This window comes from Stenella coeruleoalba, assembly GCF_951394435.1.
Source record: "Stenella coeruleoalba genome assembly, contig: scaffold_99, whole genome shotgun sequence".
NCBI lineage: Eukaryota > Metazoa > Chordata > Mammalia > Artiodactyla > Delphinidae > Stenella > Stenella coeruleoalba.
Window position 1 is genome coordinate 980,926 of NW_027646214.1, and position 26,049 is coordinate 1,006,974.

At 43.7% G+C, this 26,049-nt stretch overlaps 1 long non-coding RNA gene across 1 annotated transcript in view; it reads right to left on the minus strand.

Annotated features, from left to right (window-relative positions):
• Window positions 1–26,049, minus strand: part of LOC307181256 — a 269,172-nt gene that overhangs the window by 167,712 nt on the left and 75,411 nt on the right. The window lies entirely within an intron of this gene.

A 26,049-nucleotide genomic window follows, 5' to 3' on the forward strand; every position in this document is an offset into this window, starting at 1 on the left:
ACAGGCCATGGAGAACTGGGAGCCTTCTTATGCTGATGGGCGGGATGTAAATTGCCAACAGCCACTCTGGAGAAGTGTATGGTGTTTCCTGAAACATCTAAAAAACAAAGCAACAGAACCTAGGGCACTTCCACTTATGGTCCTATAGCTTAGGGAAATTAAAATCAAAAAGACACAGCCACCCCAAAGTTTGGAACGGCTCTGTTTACAAGAACCTCGTTTACAGTACAAGTTCAATATCGCAGAAAGTGAAAAATGGATAAAGAACTTGTGGTACTTACGTACAATGCAATATCACTCAGCAATGAAATCTATGTCATCAGGCCCGTAGCAGCATAATGAGTGGATTCAGGTATGATGATTCGAACTGAAATAAGTCACACAGAAAAGAAACATCATAAGGTATCACTAATACACAGAATGTGAACTTGGCTACACATGAACTGAATTACAAAACAGAACAGTGTCTCAAGTTTAGAAAACAAACTTATGCTTGCTTAATGGGAAGGTGAGTTGGGGTGCTGCATAAAACCAGAGATTGAAATGAGCACAGATAAAGTTCCTTAAGCCAAATATGGAATAGACAAGAGCTACTCCTTGCTCAACGAAATGGACTCAACACCCCATATTAAACGCCTAAGAATGTACCTGACTAGTAAATATCTTAAAACCTATGGATTGCTATGTCTCCAAAAGAGAATCAAGCGTGTGTACAGGGGCATAAACGCAGCAGTGATAGGATTGGAGAGGTTCGGTGAGCAAATGAAGACCCTTTGAAGTCATATTGCATGGTACCCATTACATGGGTCTCAACTCTCCAGGTTTAAGGTATTCTTCCTTCAGCTAAAACATGCATGTGGAACCCAGAGTATGATCAACCGTGTGAACGGGAGACGTGTTCAAATATGTCTCAGTTTTCCTCCCCTGGTACTCGGGTGCAACATTCCAGACGCTTTACTAACACTCTCCCCACTTGGAGAGTCAGCACCTTTAACCTCCTGTTTGGCCCCGTTTGCAATTTCTGCGGAAGATGAACAGGAATAGGGAGAACCAATGAGAGACTAGCTGGAGGTGTCTGGACGGGCAAATTTAACTCTCATTTCCCACCAGAAAGAGGAAATAACCAAAGGCTCAGCATGCCGTGCCGGAACCAGATTAGGGCCTGAAGCCATCCAGTGGTGTTGCAGCCAGCTCACAAGAAAACGAGTTGAAGAAAGGAGCTCAGGGGCACTGTAACTCACAAACCTGCAGAGTTATAAATGACAGCTATCGTCCAAAAATAGACTGAAGTAAGGCTGCCAAGAGGACTTGAAAGCGGGGCAGAATTGCAGGAAACCGATTTCAGGAGGTAGACTGGAATTGCATTGAAAGCATAGGAAAAGAGGCAGAACGTCCACAATGATGCACTTGGCCAAAAAGGGCATATGCGTTTTTTCCTGAATATATTCAGGAAAAAACGCATACGTCCTTTTTGGCCAACCAAGCAAGCTTGCAAAGGAAATCTGCACTACAATGAAGGCTCACTTCCCCCCGGTCAAAAGGGCCATCTGAAAAAAGTGTAAAATCCAGAAAGGCAGGACAGGCCATGGAGAACTGGGAGCCTTGTTATGCTGATGGGCGGGATGAAAATTGCCAACAGACACTCGGGAGAAGTGTATGGTGTTTCCTGAAACATCGAAAAAACAAAGCAACAGAGCCTAGGGCACTTCCACTTATGGTCCTATAGCTTAGGGAAATTAAAATCAAAAAGACACAGCCACCCCAAAGTTTGGGACAGCTCTGTTTACAAGAACCTCGTTTACATTACAAGTTCAACATCGCAGAAAGTGAAAAATGGATAAAGAAGTTGTGGTATTTACTTACAAAGCAATATCACTCAGCAATGAAATCTATGTCATCAGGCCCTTAGCAGCACAATGAGTGGATTCAGGTATGATGATTCTAACTGAAATAAGTCACACAGAAAAAGAAACATCATAAGATATCAGTAATACACGGAATGTAAACTTGGCTACACAGGAACTGAATTACAGAACAGAACAGGGTCTCAAATTTAGAAAACCAACTTATGCTTGCTTAAGGGGAAAGGTGAGTTGGGGTGCTGCATAAAACCAGAGATTGAAATGAGCACAGATAAAGTTCCTTAAGCCCAATATGGAATAGACAAGAGCTAGTCCTTGCTCAACGAAATGGACTCAACACCGCATATTAAACGCCTAAGAATGTACCTGACTAGTAAGTATCTTAAAACCTATGGATTGCTATGTCTCCGAAAGAGAATCAAGCATGTGTACAGGGGCATAAACGCAGCAGTGATAGGACTGGAGAGGTTCGTGAGCAAATGAAGACCCTTTGAAGTCATATTGCATGGTACCCATTCCACGGGTTTCAACTACCCAGGTTTAAGGTATTCTTCCTTCAGCTAAAACATGCATGTGGAACCTAGAGTATGATCAACCATGTGATCGGGAGACGTGTTCAAATATGTCTCAGTTTTCGGACCCTGGTACTCGGGTGCAACATTCCAGACGCTTACTAACACTCTCCCCACTTGGAGAGTCAGTCCCTTTAACCTCCTGTTTGGCCCAGTTTGCAATTTCTGCGGAAGATGAACAGGAATAGCGAGAATCAATGAGAGACTACCTGGAGGTGTCTGGATGGGCAAATTTAACTCTCATTTCCCACCAGGAAGAGGAATTAACCAAAGGCTCAGCGTGCCGTGCCAGAACCAGATTAGGGCCTGAAGACATCCTGCGGTGTTGTGGCCAGGTCACAAGAAAGCGAGTTGAAGAAAGGAGCTCAGGGGCACTGTAATTCACAAACCTGCAGAGTTATAAATGACAGCTATCGTCCAAAAATAGACTGAAGTAAGGCTGCCAAGAGGACTTGAAAGCGGGGCAGAATTGCAGGAAACCGATTTCAGGAGGTAGACTGGAATTGCATTGAAAGCATAGGAAAAGAGGCAGAACGTCCACAATGATGCACTTGGCCAAAAAGGGCGTATGCGTTTTTTCCTGAATATATTCAGGAAAAAACGCATATGCCCTTTTTGGCCAACCAAGCAAACTTGCAAAGGAAATCTGCACTACAATGAAGTCTCACTTCTCCCCGGTTAAAAGGGGCATCTGAAAAAAGTGTAAAATCCAGAAAGGCAGGACAGGCCATGGAGAACTGGGAGCCTTGTTATGCTGATGGGCGGGATGTAAATTGCCAACAGACACTCAGGAGAAGTGTATGGTGTTTCCTGAAACATCGAAAAAACAAAGCAACAGAGCCTAGGGCACTTCCACTTATGGTCCTATAGCTTAGGGAAATTAAAATCAAAAAGACACAGCCACCCCAAAGTTTGGGACGCCTCCGTTTACAAGAACCTCGTTTACCGTACAAGTTCAATATCACAGAAAGTGAAAAATGGATAAAGAACTTGTGGTACTTACGTACAATGCAGTATCACTCAGCAATGAAATCTATGTCATCAGGCCCGTAGCAGCATAATGAGTGGATTCAGGTACGATGATTCTAAATGAAATAAGTCAAACAGAAAAAGAAACATCATAAGATATCAGTAATACACGGAATGTAAACTTGGCTACACAGGAACTGCATTCCAAAACAGAACAGGGTCTCAAATTTAGAAAACCAACTTATGCTTGCTTAAGGGGAAAGGTGAGTTGGGGTGCTGCATAAAACCAGAGATTGAAATGAGCACAGATAAAGTTCCTTAAGCCAAATATGGAATAGACAAGAGCTACTCCTTGCTCAACGAAATGGACTCAACACCCCATATTAAACGCCAAAGAATGTACCTGACTAGTAAGTATCTTAAAACCTATGGATTGCTATGTCTCCGAAAGAGAATCAAGCATGTGTACAGGGGCATAAACGCAGCAGTGATAGGATTGGAGAGGTTCGGTGAGCAAATGAAGACCCTTTGAAGTCATATTGCATGGTACCCATTACACGGGTCTCAACTCTCCAGGTTTAAGGTATTCTTCCTTCAGCTAAAACATGCATGTGGAACCCAGAGTATGATCAACCGTGTGAACGGGAGACGTGTTCAAATATGTCTCAGTTTTCCTCCCCTGGTACTCGGGTGCAACATTCCAGACGCTTTACTAACACTCTCCCCACTTGGAGAGTCAGCACCTTTAACCTCCTGTTTGGCCCAGTTTGCAATTTCTGCGGAAGATGAACAGGAATAGGGAGAACCAATGAGAGACTAGCTGGAGGTGTCTGGACGGGCAAATTTAACTCTCATTTCCCACCAGAAAGAGGAAATAACCAAAGGCTCAGCATGCCGTGCCGGAACCAGATTAGGGCCTGAAGCCATCCAGCGGTGTTGCAGCCAGCTCACAAGAAAACGAGTTGAAGAAAGGAGCTCAGGGGCACTGTAACTCACAAACCTGCAGAGTTATAAATGACAGCTATCGTCCAAAAATAGACTGAAGTAAGGCTGCCAAGAGGACTTGAAAGCGGGGCAGAATTGCAGGAAACCGATTTCAGGAGGTAGACTGGAATTGCATTGAAAGCATAGGAAAAGAGGCAGAACGTCCACAATGATGCACTTGGCCAGAAAGGGCGTATGCGTTTTTTCCTGAATATATTCAGGAAAAAACGCATACGCCCTTTTTGGCCAACCAAGCAAGCTTGCAAAGGAAATCTGCACTACAATGAAGGCTCACTTCCCCCCGGTCAAAAGGGCCATCTGAAAAAAGTGTAAAATCCAGAAAGGCAGGACAGGCCATGGAGAACTGGGAGCCTTCTTATGCTGATGGGCGGGATGTAAATTGCCAACAGACACTCGGGAGAAGTGTATGGTGTTTCCTGAAACATCGAAAAAACAAAGCAACAGAGCCTAGGGCACTTCCACTTATGGTCCTATAGCTTAGGGAAATTAAAATCAAAAAGACACAGCCACCCCAAAGTTTGGGACGGCTCTGTTTACAAGAACCTCGTTTACAGTACAAGTTCAACATCGCAGAAAGTGAAAAATGGATAAAGAAGTTGTGGTATTTACTTACAAAGCAATATCACTCAGCAATGAAATCTATGTCATCAGGCCCTTAGCAGCACAATGAGTGGATTCAGGTATGATGATTCTAACTGAAATAAGTCACACAGAAAAAGAAACATCATAAGATATCAGTAATACACGGAATGTAAACTTGGCTACACAGGAACTGAATTACAGAACAGAAGAGGGTCTCAAATTTAGAAAACCAACTTATGCTTGCTTAAGGGGAAAGGTGAGTTGGGGTGCTGCATAAAACCAGAGATTGAAATGAGCACAGATAAAGTTCCTTAAGCCAAATATGGAATAGACAAGAGCTACTCCTTGCTCAACGAAATGGACTCAACACCGCATATTAAACGCCTAAGAATGTACCTGACTAGTAAGTATCTTAAAACCTATGGATTGCTACGTCTCCGAAAGAGAATCAAGCATGTGTACAGGGGCATAAACGCAGCAGTGATAGGACTGGAGAGGTTCGTGAGCAAATGAAGACCCTTTGAAGTCATATTGCATGGTACCCATTCCACGGGTTTCAACTACCCAGGTTTAAGGTATTCTTCCTTCAGCTAAAACATGCATGTGGAACCTAGAGTATGATCAACCATGTGATCGGGAGACGTGTTCAAATATGTCTCAGTTTTCGGACCCTGGTACTCGGGTGCAACATTCCAGACGCTTACTAACACTCTCCCCACTTGGAGAGTCAGTCCCTTTAACCTCCTGTTTGGCCCAGTTTGCAATTTCTGCGGAAGATGAACAGGAATAGCGAGAATCAATGAGAGACTACCTGGAGGTGTCTGGATGGGCAAATTTAACTCTCATTTCCCACCAGGAAGAGGAATTAACCAAAGGCTCAGCGTGCCGTGCCAGAACCAGATTAGGGCCTGAAGACATCCTGCGGTGTTGCGGCCAGGTCACAAGAAAGCGAGTTGAAGAAAGGAGCTCAGGGGCACTCTAATTCACAAACCTGCAGAGTTATAAATGACAGCTATCGTCCAAAAATAGACTGAAGTAAGGCTGCCAAGAGGACTTGAAAGCGGGGCAGAATTGCAGGAAACCGATTTCAGGAGGTAGACTGGAATTGCATTGAAAGCATAGGAAAAGAGGCAGAACGTCCAAAATGATGCACTTGGCCAAAAAGGGCGTATGCGTTTTTTCCTGAATATATTCAGGAAAAAACGCATACGCCCTTTTTGGCCAACCAAGCAAACTTGCAAAGGAAATCTGCACTACAATGAAGTCTCACTTCTCCCTGGTTAAAAGGGGCATCTGAAAAAAGTGTAAAATCCAGAAAGGCAGGACAGGCCATGGAGAACTGGGAGACTTGTTATGCTGATGGGTGGGATGTAAATTGCCAACAGACACTCAGGAGAAGTGTATGGTGTTTCCTGAAGCATCTAAGAAACAAAGCAACAGAGCCTAGGGCACTTCCACTTATGGTCCTATAGCTTAGGGAAATTAAAATCAAAAAGACACAGCCACCCCAAAGTTTGGGACGCCTCCGTTTACAAGAACCTCGTTTACCGTACAAGTTCAATATCACAGAAAGTGAAAAATGGATAAAGAACTTGTGGTACTTACGTACAATGCACTATCACTCAGCAATGAAATCTATGTCATCAGGCCCGTAGCAGCATAATGAGTGGATTCAGGTACGATGATTCTAACTGAAATAAGTCACACAGAAAAAGAAACATCATAAGATATCACTAATACACGGAATTAAACTTGGCTACACAGGAACTGCATTCCAAAACAGAACAGGGTCTCAAATTTAGAAAACCAACTTATGCTTGCTTAAGGGGAAAGGTGAGTTGGGGTGCTGCATAAAACCAGAGATTGAAATGAGCACAGATAAAGTTCCTTAAGCCAAATATGGAATAGACAAGAGCTACTCCTTGCTCAACGAAATGGACTCAACACCCCATATTAAACGCCAAAGAATGTACCTGACTAGTAAGTATCTTAAAACCTATGGATTGCTATGTCTCCGAAAGAGAATCAAGCATGTGTATAGGGGCATAAACGCAGCAGTGATAGGATTGGAGAGGTTCGGTGAGCAAATGAAGACCCTTTGAAGTCATATTGCATGGTACCCATTACACGGGTCTCAACTCTCCAGGTTTAAGGTATTCTTCCTTCAGCTAAAACATGCATGTGGAACCCAGAGTATGATCAACCGTGTGAACGGGAGACGTGTTCAAATATGTCTCAGTTTTCCTCCCCTGGTACTCGGGTGCAACATTCCAGATGCTTTACTAACACTCTCCCCACTTGGAGAGTCAGCACCTTTAACCTCCTGTTTGGCCCCGTTTGCAATTTCTGCGGAAGATGAACAGGAATAGGGAGAACCAATGAGAGACTAGCTGGAGGTGTCTGGACGGGCAAATTTAACTCTCATTTCCCACCAGAAAGAGGAAATAACCAAAGGCTCAGCATGCCGTGCCGGAACCAGATTAGGGCCTGAAGCCATCCAGCGGTGTTGCAGCCAGCTCACAAGAAAACGAGTTGAAGAAAGGAGCTCAGGGGCACTGTAACTCACAAACATGCAGAGTTATAAATGACAGCTATCGTCCAAAAATAGACTGAAGTAAGGCTGCCAAGAGGACTTGAAAGTGGGGCAGAATTGCAGGAAACCGATTTCAGGAGGTAGACTGGAATTGCATTGAAAGCATAGGAAAAGAGGCAGAACGTCCACAATGATGCACTTGGCCAAAAAGGGCGTATGCGTTTTTTCCTGAATATATTCAGGAAAAAACGCATACGTCCTTTTTGGCCAACCAAGCAAGCTTGCAAAGGAAATCTGCACTACAATTAAGGCTCACTTCCTCCCGGTCAAAAGGGCCATCTGAAAAAAGTGTAAAATCCAGAAAGGCAGGACAGGCCATGGAGAACTGGGAGCCTTCTTATGCTGATGGGCGGGATGTAAATTGCCAACAGACACTCGGGAGAAGTGTATGGTGTTTCCTGAAACATCGAAAAAACAAAGCAACAGAGCCTAGGGCACTTCCACTTATGGTCCTATAGCTTAGGGAAATTAAAATCAAAAAGACACAGCCACCCCAAAGTTTGGGACGGCTCTGTTTACAAGAACCTCGTTTACAGTACAAGTTCAACATCGCAGAAAGTGAAAAATGGATAAAGAAGTTGTGGTATTTACTTACAAAGCAATATCACTCAGCAATGAAATCTATGTCATCAGGCCCTTAGCAGTACAATGAGTGGATTCAGGTATGATGATTCTAACTGAAATAAGTCACACAGAAAAAGAAACATCATAAGATATCAGTAATACACGGAATGTAAACTTGGCTACACAGGAACTGAATTACAGAACAGAAGAGGGTCTCAAATTTAGAAAACCAACTTATGCTTGCTTAAGGGTAAAGGTGAGTTGGGGTGCTGCATAAAACCAGAGATTGAAATGAGCACAGATAAAGTTCCTTAAGCCAAATATGGAATAGACAAGAGCTAGTCCTTGCTCAACGAAATGGACTGAACACCGCATATTAAACGCCTAAGAATGTACCTGACTAGTAAGTATCTTAAAACCTATGGATTGCTATGTCTCCGAAAGAGAATCAAGCTTGTGTACAGGGGCATAAACGCAGCAGTGATAGGACTGGAGAGGTTCGTGAGCAAATGAAGACCCTTTGAAGTCATATTGCATGGTACCCATTCCACGGGTTTCAACTACCCAGGTTTAAGGTATTCTTCCTTCAGCTAAAACATGCATGTGGAACCTAGAGTATGATCAACCATGTGATCGGGAGACATGTTCAAATATGTCTCAGTTTTCGTACCCTGGTACTCGGGTGCAACATTTCAGACGCTTACTAACACTCTCCCCACTTGGAGTGTCAGTCCCTTTAACCTCCTGTTTGGCCCAGTTTGCAATTTCTACGGAAGATGAACAGGAATAGCGAGAATCAATGAGAGACTACCTGGAGGTGTCTGGATGGGCAAATTTAACTCTCATTTCCCACCAGGAAGAGGAATTAACCAAAGGCTCAGCGTGCCGTGCCAGAACCAGATTAGGGCCTGAGGACATCCTGCGGTGTTGCGGCCAGGTCACAAGAAAGCGAGTTGAAGAAAGGAGCTCAGGGGCACTGTAATTCACAAACCTGCAGAGTTATAAATGACAGCTATCGTCCAAAAATAGACTGAAGTAAGGCTGCCAAGAGGACTTGAAAGCGGGGCAGAATTGCAGGAAACCGATTTCAGGAGGTAGACTGGAATTGCATTGAAAGCATAGGAAAAGAGGCAGAACGTCCACAATGATGCACTTGGCCAAAAAGGGCGTATGCGTTTTTTCCTGAATATATTCAGGAAAAAACGCATACACCCTATTTGGCCAACCAAGCAAACTTGCAAAGGAAATCTGCACTACAATGAAGTCTCACTTCTGCCTGGTTAAAAGGGCCATCTGAAAAAAGTGTAAAATCCAGAAAGGCAGGACAGGCCATGGAGAACTGGGAGCCTTGTTATGCTGATGGGCGGGATGTAAATTGCCAACAGACACTCAGGAGAAGTGTATGGTGTTTCCTGAAACATCTAAGAAACAAAGCAACAGAGCCTAGGGCACTTCCACTTATGGTCCTATAGCTTAGGGAAATTAAAATCAAAAAGACACAGTCACCCCAAAGTTTGGGACGCCTCCGTTTACAAAAACCTCGTTTACCGTACAAGTTCAATATCACAGAAAGTGAAAAATGGATAAAGAACTTGTGGTACTTACGTACAATGCAGTATCACTCAGCAATGAAATCTATGTCATCAGGCCCGTAGCAGCATAATGAGTGGATTCAGGTACGAAAATTCTAACTGAAATAAGTCACACAGAAAAAGAAACATCATAAGATATCAGTAATACACGGAATGTAAACTTGGCTACACAGGAACTGCATTCCAAAACAGAACAGGGTCTCAAATTTAGAAAACCAACTTATGCTTGCTTAAGGGGAAAGGTGAGTTGGGGTGCTGCATAAAACCAGAGATTGAAATGAGCACAGATAAAGTTCCTTAAGCCAAATATGGAATAGACAAGAGCTACTCCTTGCTCAACGAAATGGACTCAACACCCCATATTAAACGCCAAAGAATGTACCTGACTAGTAAGTATCTTAAAACCTATGGATTGCTATGTCTCCGAAAGAGAATCAAGCATGTATACAGGGGCATAAACGCAGCAGTGATAGGATTGGAGAGGTTCGGTGAGCAAATGAAGACCCTTTGAAGTCATATTGCATGCTACCCATTCCACGGGTTTCAACTACCCAGGTTTAAGGTATTCTTCCTTCAGGTAAAACATGCATGTGGAACCCAGAGTATGATCAACCATGTGATCGGGAGACGTGTTCAAATATGTCTCAGTTTTCGTACCCTGGTACTCAGGTGCAACATTCCAGACGCTTTACTAACACTCTCCCGACTTGGAGAGTCAGTCCCTTTAACCTCCTGTTTGGCCCCATTTGCAATTTCTGCGGAAGATGAACAGGAATAGCGAGAACCAATGAGAGACTAGCTGAAGGTGTCTGGACGGGCAAATTTAACTCTCATTTCCCACCAGGAAGAGGAATTAACCAAAGGCTCAGCGTGCCGTGCCAGAACCAGATTAGGGCCTGAAGCCATCCTGCGGTGTTGCGGCCAGGTCACAAGAAAGCGAGTTGAAGAAAGGAGCTCAGGGGCACTGTATTTCACAAACCTGCAGAGTTATAAATGACAGCTATCGTCCAAAAATAGACTGAAGTAAGGCTGCCAAGAGGAATTGAAAGCGGGGCAGCATTGCAGGAAACCGATTTCAGGAGGTAGACTGGAATTGCATTGAAAGCATAGGAAAAGAGGCAGAACGTCCACAATGATGCACTTGGCGAAAAAGGGCGTATGCGTTTTTTCCTGAATATATTCAGGAAAAAACGCATACGCCCTTTTTGGCCAACCAAGCAAGCTTGCAAAGGAAATCTGCACTACAATGAAGTCTCACTTCCCCCCGGTCAAAAGGGCCATCTGAAAAAAGTGTAAAATCCAGAAAGATAGGACAGGCCTTGGAGAACTGGGAGCCTTGTTATGCTGATGGGCGGGATGTAAATTGCCAACAACCACTCGGGAGAAGTGTATGGTGTTTCCTGAAACATTTAAAAAACAAAGCAACAGAGCCTAGGGCACTTCCACTTATGGTCCTATAGCTTAGGGAATTTAAAATCAAAAAGACACAGCCACCCCAAAGTTTGGAACGGCTCTGTTTACAAGAACCTCGTTTACAGTACAAGTTCAACATCGCAGAAAATGAAAAATGGATAAAGAAGTTGTGGTATTTACTTACAAAGCAATATCACTCAGCAATGAAATCTGTGTCATCAGGCCCTCAGCAGCACAATGAGTGGATTCAGGTATGATGATTCTAACTGAAATAAGTCACACAGAAAAAGAAACATCATAAGATATCAGTAATACACGGAATGTAAACTTGGCTACACAGGAACTGAATTACAGAACAGAACAGGGTCTCAAATTTAGAAAACCAACTTATGCTTGCTTAAGGGGAAAGGTGAGTTGGAGTGCTGCATAAAACCAGAGATTGAAATGAGCACAGATAAAGTTCCTTAAGCCAAATATGGAATAGACAAGAGCTACTCCTTGCTCAACGAAATGGACTCAACACCGCATATTAAACGCCTAAGAATGTACCTGACTAGTAAGTATCTTAAAACCTATGGATTGCTATGTCTCTGAAAGAGAATCAAGCATGTGTACAGGGGCATAAACGCAGCAGTGATAGGATTGGAGAGGTTCGGTGAGCAAATGAAGACCCTTTGAAGTCATATTGCATGGTACCCATTCCACGGGTTTCAACTACCCAGGTTTTAGGTATTCTTCCTTCAGCTAAAACATGCATGTGGAACCCAGAGTATGATCAACCATGTGATCGGGAGACGTGTTCAAATATGTCTCAGTTTTCGTACCCTGGTACTCGGGTGCAACATTCCAGACGCTTTACTAACACTCTCCCGACTTGGAGAGTCAATCCCTTTAACCTCCTGTTTGGCCCAGTTTGCAATTTCTGCGGAAGATGAACAGGAATAGCGAGAACCAATGAGAGACTAGCTGGAGGTGTCTGGACGGGCAAATTTAACTCTCATTTCCCACCAGGAAGAGGAATTAACCAAAGGCTCAGCGTGCCGTGCCGGAACCAGATTAGGGCCTGAAGCCATGCTGCGGTGTTGCGGCCAGCTCACAAGAAAGCGAGTTGAAGAAAGGAGCTCAGGGGCACTGTAATTCACAAACCTGCAGAGTTATAAATGACAGCTATCGTCCAAAAATAGACTGAAGTAAGGCTGCCAAGAGGACTTGAAAGCGGGGCAGAATTGCAGGAAACCGATTTCAGGAGGTAGACTGGAATTGCATTGAAAGCATAGGAAAAGAGGCAGAACGTCCACAATGTTGCACTTGGCCAAAAAGGGCGTATGCGTTTTTTCCTGAATATATTCAGGAAAAAACGCATACGCCCTTTTTGGCCAACCAAGCAAGCTTGCAAAGGAAATCTGCACTACAATGAAGTCTCACTTCCCCCCGGTCAAAAGGGCCATCTGAAAAAAGTGTAAAATCCAGAAAGGCAGGACAGGCCATGGAGAACTGGGAGCCTTGTTATGCTGATGGGTGGGATGTAAATTGCCAACAGACACTTGGGAGAAGTGTATGGTGTTTCCTGAAACATCTAAAAAACAAAGCAACAGAACCTAGGGCACTTCCACTTATGGTCCTATAGCTTAGGGAAATTAAAATAAAAAAGACACAGCCACCCCAAAGTTTGGGACGGCTCTGTTTATAAGAACCTCGTTTACAGTACAAGTTCAACATCGCAGAAAATGAAAAATGTATAAAGAAGCTGTGGTATTTACTTACAAAGCAATAACACTCAGCAATGAAATCTATGTCACCAGGCCCTTAGCAGCACAATGAGTGGATTCAGGTATGATGATTCTAACTGAAATAAGTCACACAGAAAAAGAAACATCATAAGATATCAGTAATACACTGAATGGAAACTTGGCTACACAGGGACTGAATTACAGAACAGAACAGGGTCTCAAATTTAGAAAACCAACTTATTCTTGCTTAAGGGTAAAGGTGAGTTGGGGTGCTGCATAAAACCAGAGATTGAAATGAGCACAGATAAAGTTCCTTAAGCCAAATATGGAATAGACAAGAGCTACTCCTTGCTCAGTGAAATGGACTCAACACCCCATATTAAACGCCTAAGAATGTACCTGACTAGTAAGTATCTTAAAACCTATGGATTGCTATGTCTCCGAAAGAGAATCAAGCATGTGTACAGGGGCATAAACGCAGCAGTGATAGGATTGGAGAGGTTCGGTGAGCAAATGAAGACCCTTTGAAGTCATATTGCATGGTACCCATTCCACGGGTTTCAACTACCCAGGTTTAAGGTATTCTTCCTTCAGCTAAAACATGCATGTGTAACGTAGAGTATGATCAACCATGTGATCGGGAGACGTGTTCAAATATGTCTCAGTTTTCGTACCCTGGTACTCGGGTGCAACATTCCAGACGCTTGACTAACACTCTCCCGACTTGGAGAGTCAATCCCTTTAACCTCCTGTTTGGCCCAGTTTGCAATTTCTGCGGAAGATGAACAGGAATAGCGAGAACCAATGAGGCTAGTTGGAGGTGTCTGGACGGGCAAATTTAACTCTCATTTCCCACCAGGAAGAGGAATTAACCAAAGGCTCAGCGTGCCGTGCCGGAACCAGATTAGGGCTTTAAGCCATCCTGCGGTGTTGCGGCCAGCTCAAAAGAAAGCGAGTTGAAGAAAGGAGCTCAGGGGCACTGGAATTCACAAACCTGCAGAGTTATAAATGACAGCTATCGTCCAAAAATATACTGAAGTAAGGCTGCCAAGAGGACTTGAAAGCGGGGCAGAATTGCAGGAAACCGATTTCAGGAGGTAGACTGGAATTGCATTGAAAGCATAGGAAAAGAGGCAGAAAGTCCACAATGATGCACTTGGCCAAAAAGGGCATATGCGTTTTTTCCTGAATATATTCAGGAAAAAACGCATACGCCCTTTTTGGCCAACCAAGCAAGCTTGAAAAGGAAATCTGCACTACAATGAAGTCTCACTTCCCCCCGGTCAAAAGGGCCATCTGAAAAAAGTGTAAAATCCAGAAAGGCAGGACAGGCCATGGAGAACTGGGAGCCTTGTTATGCTGATGGGCGGGATGTAAATTGCCAACAACCACTCGGGAGAAGTGTATGGTGTTTCCTGAAACATCTAAAAAACAAAGCAACAGAACCTAGGGCACTTCCACTTATGGTCCTAGGCTTAGGGAAATTAAAATCAAAAAGACACAGCCACCCCAAAGTTTGGAAAGGCTCTGTTTACAAGAACCTCGTTTACAGTACAAGTTCAACATCGCAGAAAGTGAAAAATGGATAAAGAAGTTGTGGTATTTACTTACAAAGCAATATCACTCAGCAATGAAATCTGTGTCATCAGGCCCTTAGCAGCACAATGAGTGGATTCAGGTATGATGATTCTAACTGAAATAAGTCACACAGAAAAAGAAACATCATAAGATATCAGTAATACACGGAATGTAAACTTGGCTACACAGGAACTGAATTACAGAACAGAACAGGGTCTCAAATTTAGAAAACCAACATATTCTTGCTTAAGGGGAAAGGTGAGTTGGGGTGCTGCATAAAACCAGAGATTGAAATGAGCACAGATAAAGTTCCTTAAGCCAAATATGGAATAGACAAGAGCTACTCTTTGCTCAATGAAATGGACTCAACACCCCATATTAAACGCCTAAGAATGTACCTGACTAGTAAGTATCTTAAAACCTATAGATTGCTATGTCTCCGAAAGAGAATCAAGCATGTGTACAGGGGCATAAACGCAGCAGTGATAGGATTGGAGAGGTTCGGTGAGCAAATGAAGACCCTTTGAAGTCATATTGCATGGTACCCATTCCACGGGTTTCAACTACCCAGGTTTAAGGTATTCATCCTTCAGCTAAAACATGCATGTGGAACCTAGAATATGATCAACCATGTGATCGGGAGATGTGTTCAAATATGTCTCAGTTTTCGTACCCTGGTACTCGGGTGCAACATTCCAGACGCTTTACTAACACTCTCCCTACTTGGAGAGTCAGTCCCTTTAACCTCCTGTTTGGCCCAGTTTGCAATTTCTGCGAAAGGTGAACAGGAATAGCGAGAACCAATGAGAGGCTAGCTGGAGGTGTCTGGACGGGCAAATTTAACTCTCATTTCCCACCAGGAAGAGGAATTAACCAAAGGCTCCGCGTGCCGTGCCAGAACCAGATTAGGGCCTGAAGCCATCCTGCTGTGTTGCGGCCAGGTCACAAGAAAGCGAGTTGAAGAAAGGAGCTCAGGGGCACTGTAATTCACAAACCTGCAGAGTTATAAATGACAGCTATCGTCCAAAAATATACTGAAGTAAGGCTGCCAAGAGGACTTGAAAGCGGGGCAGAATTGCAGGAAACCGATTTCAGGAGGTAGACTGAAATTGCATTGAAAGCATAGGAAAAGAGGCAGAACGTCCACAATGATGCACTTGGCCAAAAAGAGCGTATGCGTTTTTTCCTGAATATGTTCAGGAAAAAACGCATACGCACTTTTTGGCCAACCCAGCAAGCTTGCAAAGGAAATCTGCACTACAATGAAGTCTCACTTCTCCCCGGTCAAGAGGGCCATCTGAAGAAAGTGTAAAATCCAGAAAGGCAGGACAGGCCATGGAGAACTGGGAGCCTTGTTATGCTGATGGGCGGGATGTAAATTGCCAACAGACACTCAGGAGAAGTGTATGGTGTTTCCTGAAACATCTAAAAAACAAAGCAACAGAGCCTAGGGCACTTCCACTTATGGTCCTATAGCTTAGGGAAATTAAAATCAAAAAGACACAGCCACCCCAAAGTTTGGGACGCCTCCGTTTACAAGAACCTCGTTTACCGTACAAGTTCAATATCACAGAAAGTGAAAAATGGATAAAGAACTTGTGGTACTTACGTACAATGCAGTATCACTCAGCAACGAAATCTATGTCATCAGGCCCGTAGCAGCATAATGAGTGGATTCAGGTACGATGATTCTAACTGAAATAAGTCACACAGAAAAAGAAACATCATAAGATATCACTAATACACGGAATGTAAACTTGGCTACACAGGAACTGCATTCCAAAACAGAACAGGGTCTCAAATTTAGAAAACCAACTTATGCTTGCTTAAGGGGAAAGGTGAGTTGGGGTGCTGTATAAAACCAGAGATTGAAATGAGCACAGATAAAGTTCCTTAAGCCAAATATGGAATAGACAAGAGCTACTCCTTGCTCAACGAAATGGAGTCAACACCCAATATTAAACGCCTAAGAATGTACCTGACTAGTAAGTATCTTAAAACCTATGGATTGCTATGTCTCCGAAAGAGAATCAAGCATGTGTACAGGGGCATAAACGCAGCAGTGATAGGACTGGAGAGGTTCGGTGAGCAAATGAAGACCCTTTGAAGTCATATTGCATGGTACCCATTCCACGGGTTTCAACTACCCAGGTTTTAGGTATTCTTCCTTCAGCTAAAACATGAATGTGGAACCCAGAGTATGATCAACCATGTGATCGGGAGACGTGTTCAAATATGTCTCAGTTTTCCTCCCCTGGTACTCGGGTGCAACATTCCAGACGCTTTACTAACACTCTCCCCACTTGGAGAGTCAGCGCCTTTAACCTCCTGTTTGGCCCAGTTTGCAATTTCTGCGGAAGATGAACAGGAATAGCGAGAACCAATGAGAGGCTAGCTGGAGGTGTCTGGACGGGCAAATTTAACTCTCATTTCCCACCAGGAGGAGGAAATAACCAAAGGCTCAGCGTGCCGTGCCAGAACCAGATTAGGGCCTGAAGCCATCCTGCGGTGTTGCGGCCAGGTCACAAGAAAGCGAGTTGAAGAAAGGAGCTCAGGGGCACTGTAATTCACAAACCTGCAGAGTTATAAATGACAGCTATCGTCCAAAAATAGACTGAAATAAGGCTGCCAAGAGGACTTGAAAGCGGGGCAGAATTGCAGGAAACCGATTTCAGGAGGTAGACTGAAATTGCATTGAAAGCATAGGAAAAGAGGCAGAACGTCCACAATGATGCACTTGGCCAAAAAGGGCGTATGCGTTTTCTCCTGAATATATTCAGGAAAAAACGCATACGCCCTTTTTGGCCAACCAAGCAAGCTTGCAAAGGAAATCTGCACTACAATGAAGTCTCACTTCCCCCCGGTCAAAAGGGCCATCTGAAAAAAGTGTAAAATCCAGAAAGGCAGGACAGGCCATGGAGAACTGGGAGCCTTCTTATGCTGATGGGCGGGATGTAAATTGCGAACAGACACTCGGGAGAAGTGTATGGTGTTTCCTGAAACATCGAAAAAACAAAGCAACAGAGCCTAGGGCACTTCCACTTATGGTCCTATAGCTTAGGGAAATTAAAATCAAAAAGACACAGCCACCCCAAAGTTTGGGACGGCTCTGTTTACAAGAACCTCGTTTACAGTACAAGTTCAACATCGCAGAAAGTGAAAAATGGATAAAGAAGTTGTGGTATTTACTTACAAAGCAATATCACTCAGCAATGAAATCTATGTCATCAGGCCCTTAGCAGTACAATGAGTGGATTCAGGTATGATGATTCTAACTGAAATAAGTCACACAGAAAAAGAAACATCATAAGATATCAGTAATACACGGAATGTAAACTTGGCTACACAGGAACTGAATTACAGAACAGAAGAGGGTCTCAAATTTAGAAAACCAACTTATGCTTGCTTAAGGGTAAAGGTGAGTTGGGGTGCTGCATAAAACCAGAGATTGAAATGAGCACAGATAAAGTTCCTTAAGCCAAATATGGAATAGACAAGAGCTAGTCCTTGCTCAACGAAATGGACTGAACACCGCATATTAAACGCCTAAGAATGTACCTGACTAGTAAGTATCTTAAAACCTATGGATTGCTATGTCTCCGAAAGAGAATCAAGCATGTGTACAGGGGCATAAACGCAGCAGTGATAGGACTGGAGAGGTTCGTGAGCAAATGAAGACCCTTTGAAGTCATATTGCATGGTACCCATTCCACGGGTTTCAACTACCCAGGTTTAAGGTATTCTTCCTTCAGCTAAAACATGCATGTGGAACCTAGAGTATGATCAACCATGTGATCGGGAGACATGTTCAAATATGTCTCAGTTTTCGTACCCTGGTACTCGGGTGCAACATTTCAGACGCTTACTAACACTCTCCCCACTTGGAGTGTCAGTCCCTTTAACCTCCTGTTTGGCCCAGTTTGCAATTTCTACGGAAGATGAACAGGAATAGCGAGAATCAATGAGAGACTACCTGGAGGTGTCTGGATGGGCAAATTTAACTCTCATTTCCCACCAGGAAGAGGAATTAACCAAAGGCTCAGCGTGCCGTACCAGAACCAGATTAGGGCCTGAGGACATCCTGCGGTGTTGCGGCCAGGTCACAAGAAAGCGAGTTGAAGAAAGGAGCTCAGGGGCACTGTAATTCACAAACCTGCAGAGTTATAAATGACAGCTATCGTCCAAAAATAGACTGAAGTAAGGCTGCCAAGAGGACTTGAAAGCGGGGCAGAATTGCAGGAAACCGATTTCAGGAGGTAGACTGGAATTGCATTGAAAGCATAGGAAAAGAGGCAGAACGTCCACAATGATGCACTTGGCCAAAAAGGGCGTATGCGTTTTTTCCTGAATATATTCAGGAAAAAACGCATACGCCCTTTTTGGCCAACCAAGCAAACTTGCAAAGGAAATCTGCACTACAATGAAGTCTCACTTCTGCCTGGTTAAAAGGGCCATCTGAAAAAAGTGTAAAATCCAGAAAGGCAGGACAGGCCATGGAGAACTGGGAGCCTTGTTATGCTGATGGGCGGGATGTAAATTGCCAACAGACACTCAGGAGAAGTGTATGGTGTTTCCTGAAACATCTAAGAAACAAAGCAACAGAGCCTAGGGCACTTCCACTTATGGTCCTATAGCTTAGGGAAATTAAAATCAAAAAGACACAGTCACCCCAAAGTTTGGGACGCCTCCGTTTACAAAAACCTCGTTTACCGTACAAGTTCAATATCACAGAAAGTGAAAAATGGATAAAGAACTTGTGGTACTTACGTACAATGCAGTATCACTCAGCAATGAAATCTATGTCATCAGGCCCGTAGCAGCATAATGAGTGGATTCAGGTACGAAAATTCTAACTGAAATAAGTCACACAGAAAAAGAAACATCATAAGATATCAGTAATACACGGAATGTAAACTTGGCTACACAGGAACTGCATTCCAAAACAGAACAGGGTCTCAAATTTAGAAAACCAACTTATGCTTGCTTAAGGGGAAAGGTGAGTTGGGGTGCTGCATAAAACCAGAGATTGAAATGAGCACAGATAAAGTTCCTTAAGCCAAATATGGAATAGACAAGAGCTACTCCTTGCTCAACGAAATGGACTCAACACCCCATATTAAACGCCTAAGAATGTACCTGACTAGTAAGTATCTTAAAACCTATGGATTGCTATGTCTCCGAAAGAGAATCAAGCATGTGTACAGGGGCATAAACGCAGCAGTGATAGGATTGGAGAGGTTCGGTGAGCAAATGAAGACCCTTTGAAGTCATATTGCATGGTACCCATTCCACGGGTTTCAACTACCCAGGTTTAAGGTATTCTTCCTTCAGCTAAAACATGCATGTGTAACGTAGAGTATGATCAACCATGTGATCGGGAGACGTGTTCAAATATGTCTCAGTTTTCGTACCCTGGTACTCGGGTGCAACATTCCAGACGCTTGACTAACACTCTCCCGACTTGGAGAGTCAATCCCTTTAACCTCCTGTTTGGCCCAGTTTGCAATTTCTGCGGAAGATGAACAGGAATAGCGAGAACCAATGAGGCTAGTTGGAGGTGTCTGGACGGGCAAATTTAACTCTCATTTCCCACCAGGAAGAGGAATTAACCAAAGGCTCAGCGTGCCGTGCCGGAACCAGATTAGGGCTTTAAGCCATCCTGCGGTGTTGCGGCCAGCTCAAAAGAAAGCGAGTTGAAGAAAGGAGCTCAGGGGCACTGGAATTCACAAACCTGCAGAGTTATAAATGACAGCTATCGTCCAAAAATATACTGAAGTAAGGCTGCCAAGAGGACTTGAAAGCGGGGCAGAATTGCAGGAAACCGATTTCAGGAGGTAGACTGGAATTGCATTGAAAGCATAGGAAAAGAGGCAGAAAGTCCACAATGATGCACTTGGCCAAAAAGGGCATATGCGTTTTTTCCTGAATATATTCAGGAAAAAACGCATACGCCCTTTTTGGCCAACCAAGCAAGCTTGAAAAGGAAATCTGTACTACAATGAAGTCTCACTTCCCCCCGGTCAAAAGGGCCATCTGAAAAAAGTGTAAAATCCAGAAAGGCAGGACAGGCCATGGAGAACTGGGAGCCTTGTTATGCTGATGGGCGGGATGTAAATTGCCAACAACCACTCGGGAGAAGTGTATGGTGTTTCCTGAAACATCTAAAAAACAAAGCAACAGAACCTAGGGCACTTCCACTTATGGTCCTAGGCTTAGGGAAATTAAAATCAAAAAGACACAGCCACCCCAAAGTTTGGAAAGGCTCTGTTTACAAGAACCTCGTTTACAGTACAAGTTCAACATCGCAGAAAGTGAAAAATGGATAAAGAAGTTGTGGTATTTACTTACAAAGCAATATCACTCAGCAATGAAATCTGTGTCATCAGGCCCTTAGCAGCACAATGAGTGGATTCAGGTATGATGATTCTAACTGAAATAAGTCACACAGAAAAAGAAACATCATAAGATATCAGTAATACACGGAATGTAAACTTGGCTACACAGGAACTGAATTACAGAACAGAACAGGGTCTCAAATTTAGAAAACCAACATATTCTTGCTTAAGGGGAAAGGTGAGTTGGGGTGCTGCATAAAACCAGAGATTGAAATGAGCACAGATAAAGTTCCTTAAGCCAAATATGGAATAGACAAGAGCTACTCTTTGCTCAATGAAATGGACTCAACACCCCATATTAAACGCCTAAGAATGTACCTGACTAGTAAGTATCTTAAAACCTATAGATTGCTATGTCTCCGAAAGAGAATCAAGCATGTGTACAGGGGCATAAACGCAGCAGTGATAGGATTGGAGAGGTTCGGTGAGCAAATGAAGACCCTTTGAAGTCATATTGCATGGTACCCATTCCACGGGTTTCAACTACCCAGGTTTAAGGTATTCTTCCTTCAGCTAAAACATGCATGTGGAACCTAGAGTATGATCAACCATGTGATCGGGAGATGTGTTCAAATATGTCTCAGTTTTCGTACCCTGGTACTCGGGTGCAACATTCCAGACGCTTTACTAACACTCTGCCTACTTGGAGAGTCAGTCCCTTTAACCTCCTGTTTGGCCCAGTTTGCAATTTCTGCGAAAGGTGAACAGGAATAGCGAGAACCAATGAGAGGCTAGCTGGAGGTGTCTGGACGGGCAAATTTAACTCTCATTTCCCACCAGGAAGAGGAATTAACCAAAGGCTCCGCGTGCCGTGCCAGAACCAGATTAGGGCCTGAAGCCATCCTGCTGTGTTGCGGCCAGGTCACAAGAAAGCGAGTTGAAGAAAGAAGCTCAGGGGCACTGTAATTCACAAACCTGCAGAGTTATAAATGACAGCTATCGTCCAAAAATATACTGAAGTAAGGCTGCCAAGAGGACTTGAAAGCGGGGCAGAATTGCAGGAAACCGATTTCAGGAGGTAGACTGAAATTGCATTGAAAGCATAGGAAAAGAGGCAGAACGTCCACAATGATGCACTTGGCCAAAAAGAGCGTATGCGTTTTTTCCTGAATATGTTCAGGAAAAAACGCATACGCACTTTTTGGCCAACCCAGCAAGCTTGCAAAGGAAATCTGCACTACAATGAAGTCTCACTTCTCCCCGGTCAAGAGGGCCATCTGAAGAAAGTGTAAAATCCAGAAAGGCAGGACAGGCCATGGAGAACTGGGAGCCTTGTTATGCTGATGGGCGGGATGTAAATTGCCAACAGACACTCAGGAGAAGTGTATGGTGTTTCCTGAAACATCTAAAAAACAAAGCAACAGAGCCTAGGGCACTTCCACTTATGGTCCTATAGCTTAGGGAAATTAAAATCAAAAAGACACAGCCACCCCAAAGTTTGGGACGCCTCCGTTTACAAGAACCTCGTTTACCGTACAAGTTCAATATCACAGAAAGTGAAAAATGGATAAAGAACTTGTGGTACTTACGTACAATGCAGTATCACTCAGCAACGAAATCTATGTCATCAGGCCCGTAGCAGCATAATGAGCGGATTCAGGTACGATGATTCTAACTGAAATAAGTCACACAGAAAAAGAAACATCATAAGATATCACTAATACACGGAATGTAAACTTGGCTACACAGGAACTGCATTCCAAAACAGAACAGGGTCTCAAATTTAGAAAACCAACTTATGCTTGCTTAAGGGGAAAGGTGAGTTGGGGTGCTGTATAAAACCAGAGATTGAAATGAGCACAGATAAAGTTCCTTAAGCCAAATATGGAATAGACAAGAGCTACTCCTTGCTCAACGAAATGGACTCAACACCCAATATTAAACGCCTAAGAATGTACCTGACTAGTAAGTATCTTAAAACCTATGGATTGCTATGTCTCCGAAAGAGAATCAAGCATGTGTACAGGGGCATAAACGCAGCAGTGATAGGACTGGAGAGGTTCGGTGAGCAAATGAAGACCCTTTGAAGTCATATTGCATGGTACCCATTCCACGGGTTTCAACTACCCAGGTTTTAGGTATTCTTCCTTCAGCTAAAACATGCATGTGGAACCCAGAGTATGATCAACCATGTGATCGGGAGACGTGTTGAAATATGTCTCAGTTTTCGTACCCTGGTCCTCGGGTGCAACATTCCAGACGCTTTACTAACACTCTCCCGACTTGGAGAGTCAGTCCCTTTAACCTCCTGTTTGGCCCAGTTTGCAATTTCTGCGGAAAATGAACAGGAATAGCGAGAACCAATGAGAGACTAGCTGGAGGTGTATGGACGGGTAAATTTAACTATCATTTCCCACCAGGAAGAGGAATTAACCAAAGGCTCAGCGTGCCGTGCAGGAACCAGATTAGGGCCTGAAGCCATCCTGCGGTGTTGCGGCCAGGTCACAAGAAAGCGAGTTGAAGAAAGGAGCTCAGGGGCACTGTAATTCACAAACCTGCAGAGTTATAAATGACAGCTATCGTCCAAAAATATACTGAAGTAAGGCTGCCAAGAGGACTTGAAAGCGGGGCAGAATTGCAGGAAACCGATTTCAGGAGGTAGACTGGAATTGCATTGAAAGCATAGGAAAAGAGGCAGAACGTCCACAATGATGCACTTGGCCAAAAAGGGCGTATGCGTTTTTTCCTGAATATATTCAGGAAAAAACGCATACGCCCTTTTTGGCCAACCAAGCAAACTTGCAAAGGAAATCTGCACTACAATGAAGTCTCACTTCCCCCCGGTCAAAAGGGCCATCTGAAAAAAGTGTAAAATCCAGAAAGGCAGGAGGGGCCATGGAGAATTGGGAGCCTTGTTATGCTGATGGGGGGGATGTAAATTGCCAACAGACACTCGGGAGATGTGTATGGTGTTTCCTGAAACATCTAAAAAAGAAAGCAACAGAACCTAGGGCACATCCACTTATGGTCCTATAGCTTAGGGAAATTAAAATCAAAAAGACACAGCCACCCCAAAGTTTGGGACGCCTCTGTTTACAAGAACATCGTTTACCGTACAAGTTCAATATCACAGAAATTGAAAAATGGATAAAGAACTTGTGGTATTTACGTACAATGCAGTATCACTCAGCAATGAAATCTATGTCATCAGGCCCGTAGCAGCATAATGAGTGGATTCAGATACGATGATTCTAACTGAAATAAGTCACACAGAAAAAGAAACATCATAAGATATCAGTAATACACGGAATGGAAACTTGGCTACACAGGAACTGAATTACAGAACAGAACAGGGTCTCAAATTTAGAAAACCAACTTATGCTTGCTTAAGGGGAAAGGTGAGTTGGGGTGCTGCATAAAACCAGAGATCGAAATGAGCACAAAGTTCCTTAAGCCAAATATGGAATAGACAAGAGCTACTCCTTGCTCAATGAAATGGACTCAACACCGCATATTAAACGCCTAAGGATGTACCTGACTAGTAAGTATATTAAAACCTATGAATTGCCATGTCTCCGAAAGAGAATCAAGCATGTGTACAGGGGCATAAACGCAGCAGTGATAGGACTGGAGAGGTTCGGTGAGCAAATGAAGACCCTTTGAAGTCATATTGCATGGTACCCATTACACGGGTCTCAACTCTCCAGGTTTAAGGTATTCTTCCTTCAGCTAAAACATGCATGTGGAACCCAGAGTATGATCAACCGTGTGATCGGGAGATGTGTTCAAATATGTCTCAGTTTTCCTCCCCTGGTACTCGGGTGCAACATTCCAGACGCTTTACTAACACTCTCCCCACTTGGAGAGTCAGCGCCTTTAACCTCCTGTTTGGCCCAGTTTGCAATTTCTGTGGAAGATGAAAAGGAATAGCGAGAACCAATGAGAGACTAGCTGGAGGTGTCTGGACGGGCAAATTTAACTCTCATTTCCCACCAGGAAGAGGAAATAACCAAAGGCTCAGCGTGCCGTGCCGGAACCAGATTAGGGCCTGAAGCCATCCTGCGGTGTTGCGGCCAGGTCACAAGAAAGCAAGTTGAAGAAAGGAGCTCAGGGCACTGTAATTCACAAACCTGCAGAGTTATAAATGACAGCTATCGTCCAAAAATAGACTGAAGTAAGGCTGCCAAGAGGACTTGAAAACGCGGCAGAATTGCAGGAAACCGATTTCAGGAGGTAGACTGGAATTGCATTGAAAGCATAGGAAAAGAGGCAGAACGTCCACAATGATGCACTTGGCCAAAAAGGGCGTATGCGTTTTTTCCTGAATATATTCAGGAAAAAACGCATACGCCCTTTTTGGCCAACCAAGCAAGCTTGCAAAGGAAATCTGCACTACAATGAAGTCTCACTTCCCCCCGGTCAAAAGGGCCATCTGAAAAAAGTGTAAAATCCAGAAAGGCAGGACAGACCATGGAGAACTGGGAGCCTTGTTATGCTGATGGGTGGGATGTCAATTGCCAACAACCACTCGGGAGAAGTGTATGGTGTTTCCTGAAATATCTAAAAAACAAAGCAACAGAACCTAGGGCACTTCCACTTATGGTCCTATAGCTTAGGGAAATTAAAATCAAAAAGACACAGCCACCCCAAAGTTTGGAACGGCTCAGTTTACAAGAACCTCGTTTACAGTACAAGTTCAACATCGCAGAAAGTGAAAAATGGATAAAGAAGTTGTGGTATTTACTTACAAAGCAATATCACTCAGCAATGAAATCTGTGTCATCAGGCCCTTAGCAGCACAATGAGTGGATTCAGGTATGATGATTCTAACTGAAATAAGTCACACAGAAAAAGAAACATCATAAGATATCAGTAATACACGGAATGTAAACTTGGCTACACAGGAACTGAATTACAGAACAGAACAGGGTCTCAAATTTAGAAAACCAACTTATGCTTGCTTAAGGGTAAAGGTGAGTTGGGGTGCTGCATAAAACCAGAGATTGAAATGAGCACAGATAAAGTTCCTTAAGCCAAATATGGAATAGACAAGAGCTACTCCTTGCTCAACGAAATGGACTCAACACCCCATATTAAACGCCTAAGAATGTACCTGACTAGTAAGTATCTTAAAACCTATGGATTGCTATGTCTCCGAAAGAGAATCAAGCATGTGTACAGGGGCATAAACGCAGCAGTGCTAGGATTGGAGAGGTTCGGTGAGCAAATGAAGACCCTTTGAAGTCATATTGCA